Source organism: Lygodium microphyllum, chromosome 15, assembly GCF_053477565.2.
Source record: "Lygodium microphyllum isolate KBCC chromosome 15, Lygodium_microphyllum_v1.1.10, whole genome shotgun sequence".
In the NCBI taxonomy this organism is placed as follows: domain Eukaryota; kingdom Viridiplantae; phylum Streptophyta; class Polypodiopsida; order Schizaeales; family Lygodiaceae; genus Lygodium; species Lygodium microphyllum.
Genome location: NC_141149.1, coordinates 149,961,155 through 149,978,352, shown reverse-complemented (window position 1 = coordinate 149,978,352; position 17,198 = coordinate 149,961,155).

Genomic DNA, 17,198 nt, shown 5'->3' with positions numbered 1-17,198 from the left:
ATTATTCATCTTCAAGCTCAAATAATAGCCCAATTTACAAAATAGCACGCTTTTGCTTTTGAGTTTGCTTTTGTGTCACTAAAGAATTAAAGCTATTGGGCACCCAAGAAGTCAGGCGGTACCCAAATACAATGTCCAATACAAATATTTAAATCGTGGACCCATGCGCATACAAAAATAATAAATAAATATCAAGTGCTTTAATAAATAAGCGCGAAAAAATATAGGCGCCATGCCTAAGATATGCGCCCATAAAAAATTGATGATAATTTGAATACACGCTATCCTCCAATGCTTCCCACTGCCACCGCTACTCGCTCTACACATCAACTGAAGCATTCACAATTGTTAGAAAAATAATACAATTAAACCGACAAAAGTGAATACCTAGCAGTCTTCAGCTATAAAAATAAATTGGTTAGAAATCAATCCTAACCTTAATTTATTACGAGTGTGAACTCTAAACTCATAAACGTTTATTAATTTAAATATGTATTTTGCGGAATCACCCATGTACACATAAAATTAACAAAACGTCCGAAAAGGATAGGTGTCCCTATCGACTTTTTGCACAAAGAATCCACTTTGTGTATGAGCCCCGGTAATAAAGTTTTACCAAATCCATCGCAAAACCTCACGAAATACATCGTGGCACGGAATCCACCGTGGAATATGCCTCCTGGTATCAGCAATGCGCTTGTATCTTGCACCTCAATACCTTCCCATAACATTTCTAACTCTTCAATCAAAGGCTCTAAGTAAATGTCCATGTTTTTTACCTTGTGATTTCCAGGAATCAGAAGGGATAACGTTACATGTCCCTTTTTAATTACCATGGATGGAAGAATATTATAGTTTACCAATACCACTGGCCATACATTGTATGATGTGCTTTTGATGCCAAATGGATTGATTTCATCCATATCTAAACCAAATCTCAAATTTCTTGGCTCTTTTTTGAAAATGGGCCACAAATTGTCTATATGTTGCCATGCCGGTGTGTTTGCAGGGATCCTCCATTTTCCATCACATGAACGATGACTAGCATGCCATGACATGAGCTTTCCAATAGACTTACACTTGAACATAAGTTGATTACATGGAATAATCGAAAAATATCGCAAAACCTTATGAGGCACATCCATTGACTTCATCTCCTCTTCGTATCTTGATTCACCACAAATAGGACACTCTTGTGCGAACTCATGAATCCCACAACATAAGACACAATCATTGGCACATGCATGGATCTTGACATAATCAAGGCCTCCCAAAGATGTCAAGTAATGTCTTGCTTGCTCTCTCTTAGTTGGCAATTTGTTTCCTTTTGGAAGCATTTGTGATAATAACCTACATATATTTTTAAAAGTGAGTTAAAAAACCACCAACATATATTTGTGTCTGATTTCAAAATAGAACAATTAATATCATTATTCATAAGCCAAACTGAATTGATACCTACTTCAATAATGCATTCAAACTGACATTACTCCATCCATAAATTGTTTGCAAGTTAAGTATCTCGAGGGACACACGAAGAACGGAGTACGTACAACCTTCATACAACGGAGTAGATGACGCTACATATAGTGGGTCATCTGGTTTCGTCGAGTGACCTTCTCCCCGAACCAGTTGCAAAAATAGATCGTGTACCATTTGTCCAAAATGTCATCCTCTACAACTTGATGGGGCATTTCATGAGGGCTACTATCATGGTCGTCAATGTCCACTCTTCTTGAAGACTCTGCCTCCTCGCCTCGACGTTTTGCAGTCTCTCGACGCCCGAGAGGGAGCATCTGAGGATGTGGTACCATATCCTACTCAACCACAAAAGGGAGTTACATGTACGTTGATATATATTGAGTAACATAGACTAGAAATCTTAGTGTTAAAAATAATGAATACCGGTGATTTTTCTCGGTCCCATTCTCCATACATGCTGCGGTGTGACATTGCAACTCGACGTGCTCGAAAAATACACCCTCGACAATGATCACACATGCATTTAATTTTTTTTGTAGCCATGCATCTCGATTATGAAGATGTAATGTTTCATCCTTAGTTGAGGATGTGCTTATTGACTCATCAGCATGCATCGCACTAGGTGATGACGACGACATGATTAAACCTAATTCATGACAACATCAAATTTGATATTAATATGTTTACATAAAAACTTCAAGGTGTATTAATTATTCTAAGATATTCAATTTTAAATACACAAAACTTATCATAAATACATAAAAACTTATGATAAAAACTTACTATCAAAACTTATCTTAAATACAAAAACTTATGATAAAAATACAAGCGCGCTAAATGCACGTCTATGCCTGCGTCTATCTACGCGTCTATGTTTGCATCTATCTACACGTCTAAATTTGTGTCTATTAGCGCATTTACGTAAACTTAGACGTGTATATGCACACAAAAATAGACACAAACGTCAAAATTCAAAAGATACAAGCGATTTCTTTTCAAATTGCGCCTTTTATACATTTTTTGCACGTTCTGGAGCTCGAGTTCAGCCGACATATAGTCTACCTCCACTAGTCTCTTCATGACTCACCTCCTCATGACTCACCTCTTCTTTCACTTCAAAGAGACAAGAAGGGAAAGAAAACAACTAAAGAGAAAAAAGCCAAGGAGAGAAAGAAAGAGAGAACAAAAGAGAGGAGAACAAGAGGAACAAGAGGCAAAGAGAGGAGACAACAAGCAGCAAGCATCAAGGGAGAACAACTCACCAAGGAGAGGAAGAAGGGGAAGGAAGCAGCGCCACCACCCGTCCACACCAAAGACCCAAGGTGAGTCCCCTCTCTCTCTCTCTCTCTCTCTCTCTCTCTCTCTCTCTCTGTCTCTCTCTTTCTCCTTCCCTTCCTCTCTCTCTCTTTCAGTATTAGGATATTTCTTTCTATGAATTTAAAGTTTTTATATCACAAAAAATCATGGAAGTTGTCGGCTTGAGAGCGATCGACTTAGCGCGTTTGACATTGCATCCAGATTTTAGAGCAGACGCAGATATAGACGCGTAGCTGTGTTTGCTATTATCGCATTTGCAATCGCGTCTCTAAGTGCATCTATTTTTCATCTTAGGCACAAGAATACACACGCTCTGCTCAGAAGCTTTGACTTCAGGGAAACGACTGACAGCACGTCTATTCTGCATCTCACACGCGAATATACAGGCGCTCTGCTCAGAAGCTTTGACTTCAGGGAAGCGTTTGAGAGCGCGTCTATTCTGCATCTCAGATGCGAATATATATGCTCTAGCTCTGATTTTTAAAAAAAAAAAATTTTTGGAATTGTGCAAACATGTTACACAATAGTACAGTTTACACAATATTGCAGTTTAGCAAATTTGTCTTATTCCTATGTTTCGTTTGCAGATGTCGCATCTTGGTTCAGCATTTTGGTTCAACTAGCAATGACCCAAATTTAGAGTGCATGAATGATACATTGGTCTTGTTTAGCAGAGGGGTCAATGCTTTTTTTGGAGGTTTTCCTAGTAAGGAAGACTTCATGGGAGAGATGACTAGACACCTTGGCCGCTCTCCCACAGTAGACCAGGTGTTCAGCGTCATGTCTAGAATGCCTCTGACGTCTTTGCCTGGCACTGCTTCCCAAACACAAAATGTCCAATCTCCAATTGGAGGTACTGCACGTGCAGTGCTTGTACATGCATCGGCTGAAGCACAAGCGTCAGCTGACGCATGTGCATTTGCGGAAGCACGTGCATCTAGCGAGGCAGAGGGTAGTCAACAGAGAGGGAGGAGGGAGAGTCGAGGGGGAGGATGAGGCTTGTGTGGGGGTTGCCTAGGATGTGGCAAGCGATCACCCTCACCAGAAGATCACGTAGAGAAGCCTATACGCCAGTACTATAGAGTTACAGATACTAGTGGCATCTTCCATGATGATGAAGGAAGGGATGTAATGGCGTACATGAGGAGCGTCGTGTATGCGACGTATAAAGATTGTTTCATTTACTTCAAGAATCAAAAGAGCCGCTTGTGGCAGGAGGTGTTGAGGGCAGTCCATAGGAGGTACCCAAATCTTGAGGGTCAACGATTCTCGGATGATTGGGGATGCACAAAAGTGAGGGATTTGCTTCACAACAAAAGATCCCACCTCATGACACGCGCTAGGGAGTGAGTCACTGCGGAGACAAGAGGAGGGGCGTAGAGCCTATAGCCAACCATCTATGTGCCACCGCATAGAGTGTAAGAAAGCCAAGAAGAAAGTAGCAAAGAAAGTGAAGAGTCACCAGCACGCAGAGGCGCAACGCATCCAAATGGAAACTATGTGATCGTCGCATTACGGATCGGGCGGCAGAGAGTCGTGGGAGGCAGAGTTTGTAAGTATATTTTGATTTTTAGTTTTTAAAATTTATAGTGCCTCAAAGACAACACAATGAAGACTCATGAATCATGAAGCACGGAATAAGAAAACAACTCCCTACGTGTGGTAGCTTACCAAAGTCCAAGAGTTTTTGAAAGCTCCAAGAAGACCATTCAACACTTGTAGCATTTGGAAGGCCACATAATGTCGAAGAAGATTCAATCATCAAGCTATTGATCATAGCACTGCCTAGACTAACAAATTATACTCATTTTCCTAAACCATGAGTATTTTTTCCACTTGGAAAAAGAAGGGGAGTTAGTGGATAGTTTTATATGTATAAAAAGAGAGGTGAAACATGAAAAAGTGGGCTTTTAGAGGGTTTTCAATTTGCAAAAAATAGAAAAATATGAGAGAATATTATTAGCTTCTTTGACAAGTTGTAAAGAGAGGGAGACCTATATGGCTAAAAGTTTTGTGACATTGGAGCTTGATGGAAATGCACATGGAGATAAAGTCTTAGAATTGGGTTTGCTTCTATAATTTCTAATTTTTTCTAGTAAAATAGTAAGAGAACTATTGTATTTTGAGTTGTAGATGACGTATGGTAGATGCTTGAGGATTCTACATTGGTAAGAAAATGAAAATAAAGGGTTTTGAGAATTGCAAGCCTATTATCCTACATTGATTGCATACTATTGGTTATTGACTAAATAAAGAATTCAATATATGGAAAACATGATGTGTTTACAAGAGTGATAATTATAAATTACAATTTCTTTAAATTAGAAAATCTTTCTCGAATTCCCAATCCTAAATCTTTTTGTCTACTATTTTGTAGACATCTTGTCAAAAAACAGTTTGCTAAAATATGTACAACTCTATGCAAAAGTAAAATTTTGAGTTCAAGAATAATCTAGTGCCTATAAACCTATAAAACATGCCTTGCTTTATATACTTGAAGCAAATAAATAAATAAGAATTGTTGATGTAAAGAAAAAAGAGATTTATGCATGATCTCTATCCAACTTCCATTCGCTCTCCAAAATAGGATGCTACCCTCAATGTGCCTTGCCTATCCAATGTGAGTGTAATACTTTCACGCAATTAATAATTAGTTTGTTAATTCAAAAGTTAGTTAGTCAATTAATAAGTTAGTAAGGTTACTAACTAAAGTAAAAACTAACTAATATTAATAACTATTTTTTATTTAATTAAAAATAAAAAATCGAGAGTCGTAAACTTGTATTTTTCTTGGATTGACAAGGACTATAGCCACCCTTCACGGAAGTTACAACATGAACAAGAGTTATGAGCCATATTAATCACTAGTGTTAATGTGTATAGTATGGATGGTCCAGAAATAGTAGGATTTTGGGCAAAACTAGTATATTCTAGATATTTAGATATTAATTATTGTAAATATCCTAAAAAGCTATGGAGATTTCTAGAACACGATGTCATGTAAAAAAACCAAGTGGTTTTTTTAACTTGTTTTGGAGATTTAATTCAAAAAAAGAAGGATCGGCAAAATCGTGTGCGTTGCGATCGCAGTTTACAAGTAGTAAAGAACACTTCAAATAGGGAAAATAAGGAGTACTCTAGAATATTTCTAACCAAGTGTGAAGTGTCTTGGAGTTTTACTCCCTTTCAGAGCCAATCAAACTATCAAAATTGTGATTTGAGTATCAAGTTGATTTTTCCAAGATCCCCTCGACAAAGAGCTCTTTTTCTCAAGCCACAACCCTTCTTCTCTTGTTTAGCTATAGATAGAAGGCATGCAGAGCAATTAGAGAGCACAAGGAGACTGCAAGAGGCTGGAGAGAGGGATGTAGAAGGATACCCCTCCAAGAGTTTGTGAGAAGAAGCTTGAGAGAGAGAGAGAGAGAGAGAGAGAGAGAGAGAGAGAGAGAGAGAGAGAGAGAGAGAGAGAGAGAGAGAGAGAGAGAGAGAGAGAGAGAGAGAGAGAGAGAGAGAGAGAGAGAGAGAGAGAGAGAGGAGTTACCCCAAGACACTGCGAGGGAGAGAGTTAGCTCAATTTCCCCTATCTTGGTCTTTGACTAATCCATCTTCTCTTACACTCTCCCATCTCAAATCCATTCCTCCTTCTTTATCTCTCGAATCCACTTGCGGACAATGGCCCCCAAGCGAAAGATCTCTCCAAACATTGAAACTCCCACCACAACCAATGGGACTGCGAACCAAGGGATCGCAACTATGGGAAATAGATCTCTTATGAATTAGGTGCACCCCATTGTATTAGGGAAAAGACATTGGGAGAAAAGAACATTTACATTAATTATGGCAACTTAATTGAGCATGTTTTGAGGTAATAAGGGTACTAGGAAAATTTTGTTCATTGTATTCATCTTAGGTGATCGATTAAAATTGTCCTTGGAAGTTATTCAATTACACATAAATTACATGAAAATTTTGTGCTAATATATATATATATATATATAAAGTTTCAAGAATATGCATTAGATTGCAATTAAGCTAGATAGATTTTATGCATCCGCATCCATTTGCTTGGTTGAAATAATAGGAAATCCTATTATATCTCATAAAACATAGATTGAAGTTGTGATAGAATACATAAGGTTTCTAGGAAGTTGACAGAATTTTAAACCATAAAGTGTTAGAAGTTGGAAGGATTCTTCTCAAGGCTCATCTTGCTTGAAGTTGAAAGGAATTCAAAAGTCCTTAAGTAACTATATGAATTATGTAATAGACCCTAGTTTAAATGAATATGTATAGTTGCGTTATAGGGAAGCCAATGTCCCAAATTGCAATCAACGTTGCAAGGATACTCCTTCATTCAAAAGAATGAGGAAATTAAATTAGGTTATCTCTGGAAATCTCGGACGATAACGAGGATAAAGATGAGACTAGATGCTATTGCATCAAATCGGAATTTCTATCGCCAAAGAAAACAAAGGATTATCTAGTACATAGTGTGCAGTTCTGCTTGTGTTTGTACTTAGGAACACCTGTTTGGAAAATGAGTCATCTAAGAAAAATCCTTCAAATTGGATTCAACTTGAAACACCTCCAAAAGGCGTATTGAGCACCCCCAGCTAGCTGCCAACCATATCCAAGCGAGTTTTTGATAGTCACGTCAAGAATGTGGCCCGAACCCATTGCGAGAGGTCTCTCCATGTAGAAACGTCTATTCGTAGGAGGATGCTCGCATGCTAGGGTGCTCTGGCTGTAAATCCCTTGCCTCCGGGTCATCCTACTCAGATGGTCTACGTGACTTGGGAAGGAATCTAGTGAAAGGACAAAAACTTGGAGGAAAATAAGGTGCATCCTTACAGATTACAGGAATCCTCCTATGGATGATATCTGTATCTCAGCTGAAATTTTAATATAAATTTTACTTTCAAGGAATTTGTATGATCTATTTTCGTATAAGTGCATAAAATTATGTAAAGGAACATGTGACTAATGGGTTAATTAAGGAAGCTGCTTTTATGTGTTACCACTAATGTGCCCTTAAGTAGGAAACTAAAGCTTTCAAGGGAAGCGGGTGGGAGGAATCCTTGATGGGTCCTACGAAAAGGTGGTCCTAGAGAACTGGGAGGCTTCTCAACATTCAGATCGTGATGACGTATTGACCTTAGATAATGTAGGGTAGAACCCTGGCTCATATCGTTTTAGGGGACTCGAGTGGGACTTTACCCTACGGATAGAGAGGTCGAGCGATATATCCCTCTTGTTTCCCATTCTCTTTGAACAAAGTGTGATATGAGTCCACCTCGATTAAGATGCTCTGTGGAAAGTAAATCATCTAAAGACCCACACTAGAAGGCTGTAGAATGACTTGACCATTAGAAACCTAAGATGATTCAGGTCGATCCTAACAGGGTTGGCTGATACATTTTGTTGTGGAGTAGATTCGGGAGTTGCCAATTGACAAATCTTGTGACATTTCATGGGAGTGCCAAGCGACATCTTTTAGATTAGAATCCCCATGGACTACTAAAATGTATCACAACCTAGGCATGCTACAGTTGGTATTAGAGCTTGAAAAGGCAATAGTCCATGCCGCTCTCCATAAAAAGGGACCGAATCACCAATTCTCGGTGATCCAAACCCCTTCACACTACCGAGGTAAGAATTTCAAAACCTTGATTGACTGTGAAAGTACAGATCCTTCTTTTTTCTCCTGCTTATGGAAGAAATCTGGGAATAACCACAATAGTTGCACCCACTTTACTTGTGAATTGAGCAAATGGGTGTGAAATCACTCGTACTAGACAAACTACTAAAGTGAGACTCCTACTCGGTGAAAAGCTAACCATTGTAAAATTTAGAGTAATGAACTTAGGGACTTATGAATGCTTACTTGGCATGGATTGATTAATACCCAATGATGCCCACATTCACTATGGAAGGGGCCAAATTTCCTTCCAAAGTTCTGAAGAGGAACTAATCACAACTCAAGGAGAGGCTTATAAACCCAAAATCCAATTAGTGAAGGAATCACGGATAGTTAAGGGAATGAAAAAGGGTTTACCCATCTACTTGATCAAGTTGAATAAGCTAGAGCAAAGCAATAATTCTAAAGAAGAACCTTCATGGGGCTAAAGAAGTACGTAGATGTATTTCTCGAAGACTTGACGGAGCTACCGCCCCCAAGGGAGATTGATCATGAGATTAAACTTATACCAAGCGCCACTTCAGTTGCAAAAATACCTTACAAAACATCTATTTCCAAAGCTATCGAATTAAAGCAGTAGCTCAAACAACTTTTAGATCAGGGGTTCATTCGGCCTACTAGTTTGCCATAGGGAGCTCTTATGTTGTTTCAGGAGAAGAAGGATGGAACACTCCGCCACAAAGAACTGAATCAAGTAATCATCAAGAATAAATATCCTATCCCAAGGATAGATGAGTTACTCGATTGCCTACAAGGGGTAATAATCTTCTCAAAAATTGACTCAAGGTGAGGGTATTACCAAATCCACATCAAGGATGAGGATATTCCAAAGAGAAGTTTCAACACCATATATGGTCATTTTGAGTTCAAAGTAATGTCCTTTGGATTAACCAATGCTCATGCTACATTCAATAGGCTAGTGCGTAGGATATCTTTAGACCATACCTTGATGCGTTTGTACTTGCTTTCTTTGATGACACCTTGGTCTACTCCAAGGAAGAATAAGACCATGAGCCTCAACTTTACGTTGTCCTTGAAATCATGAGGATGCACAAGCTTTATGCCAAAAATAAGTGTGCCTTCCTCTAATGACACATTGAGTATCTAGGCTTCATTTATCAGAAAAGAAAATCTCTATGGATCGTGCAAAGATTAAAGATGTACAAGAATGGCCCCCACCAACCACTATTAAGGAAGTGTATAGCTTTCTTAGTCTAAGAGGATGGTAAAAGGTCTTCATCAAAGATTACGCCTTAGTTATGGCACCCCTCACAAATCTACTAAAGAAGCAGGTTGCCATAGTGTGGACAACCACTAAATAAGCAAGATCCCCAACCAACTCAAACATAGCTTAGTGACAGTGCCAATTTTGATGCTCCTAGACTTGAGCAAGGAGTTCAAAGTTGTTATAGATGCCAGCTCACTTGCACTAGGCTATGTACTAATGCAAGAAGGTCATCCCGTGGTATATTCCTAAAGGAAGTTAAAAACCCATGACAAAAATTATGCTACCCATGACTTGGAACTATTGGCTATCATTCATGCCCTCTAACTCTAGAGGCACTACTTGCTAGGCAACAAATTCTTCTTGATCATAGACCACAAGAGCCTCAAATGGACCTTCTCTCAGGCTGACCTCAACATGAGGTAACGTTGCTAGATCGAGGTGCTACAAGAGTATGACTTTGAAATCAAATGTAGACTTGGCAAAGATAATGTGATCGCTAATGCCTTAAGTTGTAAAGCATTCCTCAACTCTCTCATAATGGAGGAATCTTAGATGGTAGGATCACTAGCCACCATGGTGCCAATGCAAAGCAACCCTATCCTCAAATTGGCTAGGGAAAACTCTAAACATGACCCACAATATCAAAAAATGATAAAGGAGATCCTAGAAAAGGACCAAAGTCCCAAACTCAAAGTTAAATACCAAGAGTACTTTGTCTATGAAGGCCTAGCCTACTTCAGGACAAGACTATGTATTCCTTCGAGAGGCAAAGACTTAAACAATAGATACTTTGGGAAGCACATGATTCCCCTTTCTTTGGTCATTGAGGATATGCTAAGACCCTCAACATGGTCAAGAAGAGCTATCATTGGGAAAGAATTAAAGGGAGATGTACTCAAATATATATTGGAATGTTTTTCTTGCCAACACATCAAGGAAAAGCATATCAAGATGCCTAGAAAGCTAGAACCCATCGACATTCCTAAGAGGAAGTGGGAATTTATCATCATAGACTTTGTTGTTGGGTTAGCTCGAGTTCTAGGTGGGTACAACTCAATTATGTTTGTAGTAGATATGCTCACCAAGGTTGCACATCTCATCCCGGTAAAGACAAATTATAAGGCTTCAGATATTGCCAAACTATTCATCAAGGACATATTCAGACTCCATGGTTCCTTTGTAGATCTGGGACATGTAAAAATCCACTCAGAATTCTTAATGAAGACAGAGTACTAAGAGATAAATCACCTATATGGGGTATGGAGAGGAGGTCTTCACATATTATGAGTAGATGCAACTTGAGGGTCTCTTTGCCTTTGCTTATGCCTTGAAAGCTTGTGGTGCCAAGAAAAAGATATTATTGATGTCATTGCATTGGTTGATAGGTATGTGAAATGTGCTCTACTTGTAGTAGCACAATAAGTTTCTGACCAACTTCTAGTCCAAAAGGTGGTTTTGTAGGGCCTAAATAGTAGGGAGGATCCCAAATAGGTGTCGTCTAGTACTCATATTTTGCAAAAAGTTGCAAAAACAAGGCAAGGGAAGAAGGTGATGCTGAGGAGTCAGGATAGTTGCATTCAAGGGATGTCTACTAGTCAGTAGCATAGCAAATACAGGTCTGAGAAAACCTATATAGCAAGGAGGGACCCAAACATGTAGTTCCCAGTAGTCAGATTGAGTAGAAAATTGAGGACATAGAGCATGGAAAGAAGGTGATGCTGAGGAGTCAGGACAATTGAAAACAGGCTCGTAACATGAAGGGTTAATCAGGGCCAAGCAAGATATGGTGATGAGAGAACAAATAACGTGGAAAAAACCAAATTTAAAATCAGGTGAAGCATGAAGGAGATGGTGATCTACAAATTCTCATCAAAGCGAGTGGGTCTAGTTCAACTTCAAAGAGACCACTATTGCATCAATTGTTCCAATCAAAATGTATTCAAGAGGGCTGACCTTTGTCTCTCCAAAGTTATTCATGTGGCCTACATTTCATGCTTCTTGACTTGCATTTGGTTCAATAAGAGGTAAACCCTTACTCTTGTCATATCATTCCAAGTGATACAATTCACATCTAGTTCTAGCATTGGTTTAGAGGAGTCCCAAGTCCCACACCTTGAAGCATAAGGAAACAAGGTAGCTTCAATTTTCCTTGGTTTCTAAACAAGAGTTGACAAGAATGAGATGCCTACTAGCTCGTTGAATGGGCTACTCTGATGCAGTCCCTTCAGTTTACTAGGTGGGTTGTTTACAGCTCATGGACTGATTAAATGGGTTGTTCTAATGCACTCCCTTCAATTTAGTGGTTGATAAAATGGGCTACTATGATAGTGTATTTCTATTGAGATGTATGGTATCTCACTTCTCTTTTTCCTCTGCTGAGAAAATGGGCTACACTGATGCACTCCCTTTGGCTTTTGGTTGATCAAATGGGTTGCCTACATTTCACTAGCTCATTGAATGGGCCGGTCTAATATACACTCCCTTTAGTTTACTACAACTGATACAATGGGTTGCTATGATAATACATTTCTATTGAGATGTTTGGTCCCTGACTCATCTCTTTTGCTTTGTCCAACTGAGCGGTAATATGGCTACCAATTTGCAACATCACTCTCATGATCCTGGAAACATAGTGTTGAACTGATCTAAATACCGCTCTAATAGTCAAAGCTCAACAATTTGAGTAGCTCATACTCTTATTTGCAAGAATAGTACATAATTTCCTGCTAGAAGTGATCTTCCTTTGATATCACTAGGGTTTTTCCAATTGTGTTATTCCATGTTGGAAGTGATCTTCTTGTAATACTCAGAACTACTAATGGCATTTATGGTTTATGATGGCCCATTTCAAGCAATAAGGACCTAGCGCTTTACCTTGCAAAATCGATATTTGGGGTATATGTTGTGATATGTCAAGTCACCTACCTACTACATTCTAAGCAAAGAGTGAAGGGTATTGGTTTCCATGATAGCGGGAGGTTGGGGGGGGGAGTTTTATGGTATAATATTTTGTACAATTATACATTACTCCATTTGTGTTTTTTGCTAAATTATTTATTGCAGAAGTTGTGTTGAAGAATATCAAGGCTTGTGTGTAATATTTTCAATGTTCTTGACCATCTCAAAAGGTAGAGTAAACGATCAGCCAAGTTGGGGTCCGTTTAAACTGATTGTATTCTAGAAAGGTAGCCTACTAAAAGTAAAAAAATGGAATCATGCTATAATAATATAAGAGCAAGTAAGATGTTGCAAGGGTGCCACTTCAACAGAAGAAGAAGAGTAGACGGTGGGATTTAGCCTCTAATCGTTGGACATGCCGAGAAAAGAATTGTAGGATAAGTTGGGGTCAACGTAAATGCTTGGCACATTGCCATGTACATCCTGTTTGTTTTTCTAGTCTCTCTATTGTTCTCAATGTTTGTTGTTGGGCTTTCTTTGAGTTGGAGCATTAGATTAAAAGCCTTTTGATAAGTAGTGGATTTGTTACACCATTATTGACTAGAGTCTTCTCTCACTTCATCAGGCATTCTTATTCCCTTCAAGGTATAATATTTTGCCACCATTGCAAATATGTCATCAATATTTCATTTTCACATACAGGATTAGAAGATTAACAAAAGTGAAACAAATCTTGGGGGATTGCTCTATGACTTTGCAAGAGCCTTTCTTGTGTTTTATGGAATAAAGATATACATCCTTGTCTCTAAGAAGATTTTTTAATTGTACTTCCAAGTGAATGCATGTGTTTTTCCAATTCAAGAATCTTAATTGTGTATAATAGAAGGAGACACCATGAGGGCACCATTCTTTCTAACGAAGGCAACTAAAATCATTTGGGCATGAGGGCAAGGATTAATTTTGAGTAGGTCATGGCTATTGACCTATATACATCATGAGATATGTACTTTTGGAAGGAAGAAGAGTGTTGCAGGTCTTGAGAAGACTCCATAGATTTTGGTAGCTCTTGATAGCTATTATACTTAGTGGGTAGCCATTACAAAGACTAGTTATAATTCCCTATTGTAACACAAGAGGAACACTTACACCATAACATCATCATCATCATCACCTTTTCTGCCTATTGGAATCATGGGGGACATAAGTTGAAATATGATACATGCAGTTGTTTATTATGTTGGAGCACTCCACCATGCAATAGCTAAGCTAAGCTAGGCTAGGCCTTGTTAATCAATCTTAATTATGGTTTTGTAATATCCTTAGCATATTCTTGTGCTTATATATCTTTGTGTATTGCAGAGGGTCATGCATGCCATAACCATCGATAGCTATGTGGAAGTTTCTGACAATGATGAGCAAGCCCGCCTTCGAGAAATTGCCAAGCAACTCATTACTAGCATTGGCATTGAGGCAAGTGATAGAAAATCTCTAATTCTACATTGGGGTAATGTACCATTTGCTGCCTCTATTTACCATTTCATTAGCCATTAGGGATAAACTTGAGTAAGAATATAGTATCACCATATTATGGTGTCATATAGATCAATTAAATAATATTTTAAAATAAGATGATGTATATATATGCTTTTTCACGATATAGGAAAAAAAATATGATATAGGATACAAGAGGCAGCAAGGGCACGATTGGAGGTAAGGGTTGTGCATCATCTGGGGAGTGGTGGCCGCAAGATTTATATGGAGGGCTTTGTAAGTTTTCTTTTGGTTATTCTCACTTTCTTATTTGCAATATCACTTGTACTAACAATCGTGTTTCTAACAATTGTATTTTGTTTTCTTTGCAACACTCCATCACAAACCATGATCCCACATGTTTGGAGACTTGATATGGAGAGAGACATGGTCTCTTTACACTCATCGATAGATTGTACGCACACGGTGGCCCAATAAGTCAATCATCTTTCTTGTCTATAGTGGCTATTTTTTTTAATGCATTATGTATGTGTGGACTAATGTCTAATTGTTCATTTTGTAGAGTCCATTCAATGCTTCTTTGCAACGGGACGAGCTTTCTGATGGCGAGGATCTGCAGTTTGTTCTTAGATTTGTGGAGTGCACACCCTCTTCTTTTTTGATCCTATTATTTGTGCATGCATCTTTCATATACTGTTCCTTAGATGTACTTATCATCCTTTGTATAAAATCGCATCTTACGATAATTACAAATAGATTTTAATGTTTGTTTAGGCTCTCCTCTGTCTCCATGGTTTCATGTTATGTCATGAGTTTCAATCACTAGTCTTGTACTTATTCAATGAGTTATCAATCTTATGGGATTAAGTAGTTTTTGTGCTTCTCTTGATGACCATTGCATATCCAACATGTAATTGCTTTGTAGAATATTATAAAGCACTACCCTGCCATAAAATTTTGTTTCCTTTATAACCGTCTCGCTGATTTCTCTACACATGTTGCTATTGTCGTCGTTATTTATGTTGCAAAGTGTTGCTATCTATGTCACGGTAGTTTTTGTGATAATTTTATAGAGATTCTTATACCAATGCTTTTAAAAATGATAGCGGTATTTTTTCTTATAAACATTTGCATCGCTTTGAACATCGGTTGAGACCTGTATCTTGTAGTGCATGAGGATCAAAAATCTTAAGCATATCAAGGATCTTCTTTCTGATATCCCAAAGTATACAAGCCAACTTCTCTACACTAATAAATGTTTGATTGGTTGATGCCATTGTAGAAACATAGAGCACTTTGCCAAGAGCTTCTACTAGCACATAAATTTCTCCATTGAGTAGGAAAAGAAGGCTAAGAAAACTAATCCATGCTAGGCATTCAAGTAACAAGACCTCCTTAGGGATAAAAACAACATGCCATGGGAGCGAGTAAACAAGGTTCCCTTTGAACCAAATAGCTAAATCCAAAACATGGTATCCTTCTGCTTTAGTTGAAACCAAGATCTAAAAGAAACCTTTCATGACAAAGAATAAATAAGTGGTCTTGGCTTTTGATCTTGTAATATTCCAACTTTCCTAGAAATACGCATGAACCGCCTCTAAAAGGCGAGGCCAAAAGGATGTGTGGTGAGGATAATAAATTGAATTATGGCAAATTTTTTTGATTGATCCCTCTCTCCTCCAGTCGACTGTCGTGCTGGAGGAGAAGGGAATAGCATGCATGAGCAAGCTCCTTGCTGGAGCTTGCTGAGGGTAGAGGGCATGCGAGATGCCACGCAGGGGAGGGAGGATCCCCCTCCCCTCACCTATTTAATTCTACTGCAGCGGGGAGAGGCTATGGAGGAAAAAGGCTGGAAATTGCGAGAGATTGGGAGGATAGGAGAGCCGTCATTCTGTCAACAACTGACAGAGAGGAGGAAGCAAAGGAAATTTGTATTGTCACTGAGAGGAGAGGAGGCACCGCGTGAGGCCGCTGTCATCCATAAGAGCGAGGGGGGGAACCAGTTGCCGTGAAGGTGGGCACCACCGTGTTGCCATGGAGCCAAAAGAGGTCACCGATGCCATAAGAGCGAGGGGGCAGAAACCAGCTGATGTGAAGGTGGGCGCCACCGTACTGCCGTGGAGAAGGAGAAGAGTTGTGAAGCTGTCAGTGAGATGTCGCTGTCGCCTTCTCTTCCGCCACGTGGAGGTCTCACGACTCTACCCAGGAAGCCTCAGAAGCTTCTTAGGAAGCGTCTATAGCTCCTAAGAAGCCCCCCTTTTCACGTGGCCTACTTAAGGCCTTTCTTAACACCCCCCTCTCCCCCCCCCCCCCCCCACAAAACCTTCTTTCGGGCTCCCTCCTAGCCTTGGTTCTTGTGGGCTTGCTAAAACACCCCCGTGCCCCCGAAAATCCAAAGCCCTTTCATATAACACCCCCGTTACACAAGATTTCCTCCTAAGGGCTCTATAAGCCCCCTCCTCCCCCCAAATTTGTCTTGAAGGGTCTTCATGTGGCCTATTTAAGCCTTCATATTACCCCTATTTCCCCCCATATAAAATTCCTTCCTAGGCCCTTTCATACACGTTTTCCCCACACAAAAAAAAGTCTCCTCCCAAGCGTCTTTTACACTTTTTTCTTTTTTTCCCCCGGGATTCAAAGGTTTCATACACCCTTTTTTCCCCCTTGTTTTCCACCAAGAGTTTTTTTTTCCCTAGGATTTAAAAGCCCTTTTTTCGTGAGCCTTCTTATTGCCCTTGCAAGTGGGGTTTAAAAGCCCTGTTATCCCGTTGAAATCAAGGCCTTTTTGCCCACTTTAGGCCAAGGTTTAAAACCCCTAACCGTAGGAAATTCCCCACTCAAATTCATCGGAGGAAACCTTCTACAAAAATTGTTTTCGAAAGACGATGCAAGCTATTACAAAGGGGAGCTACGCGTGCAAAAGGAGACGGCCAAGTCATGAATCTACATCCAAGACAGAAAGGCCGCATTCGCGATGGCTCCTAAGAAAGCCCAAGGCGCAACCATAGGAGGATTCTCTCCTAGCATCCACGTGGACACCTCACCACAAGTCCAGGTTTTCCTTCCTAATTTTTATTTTATGTT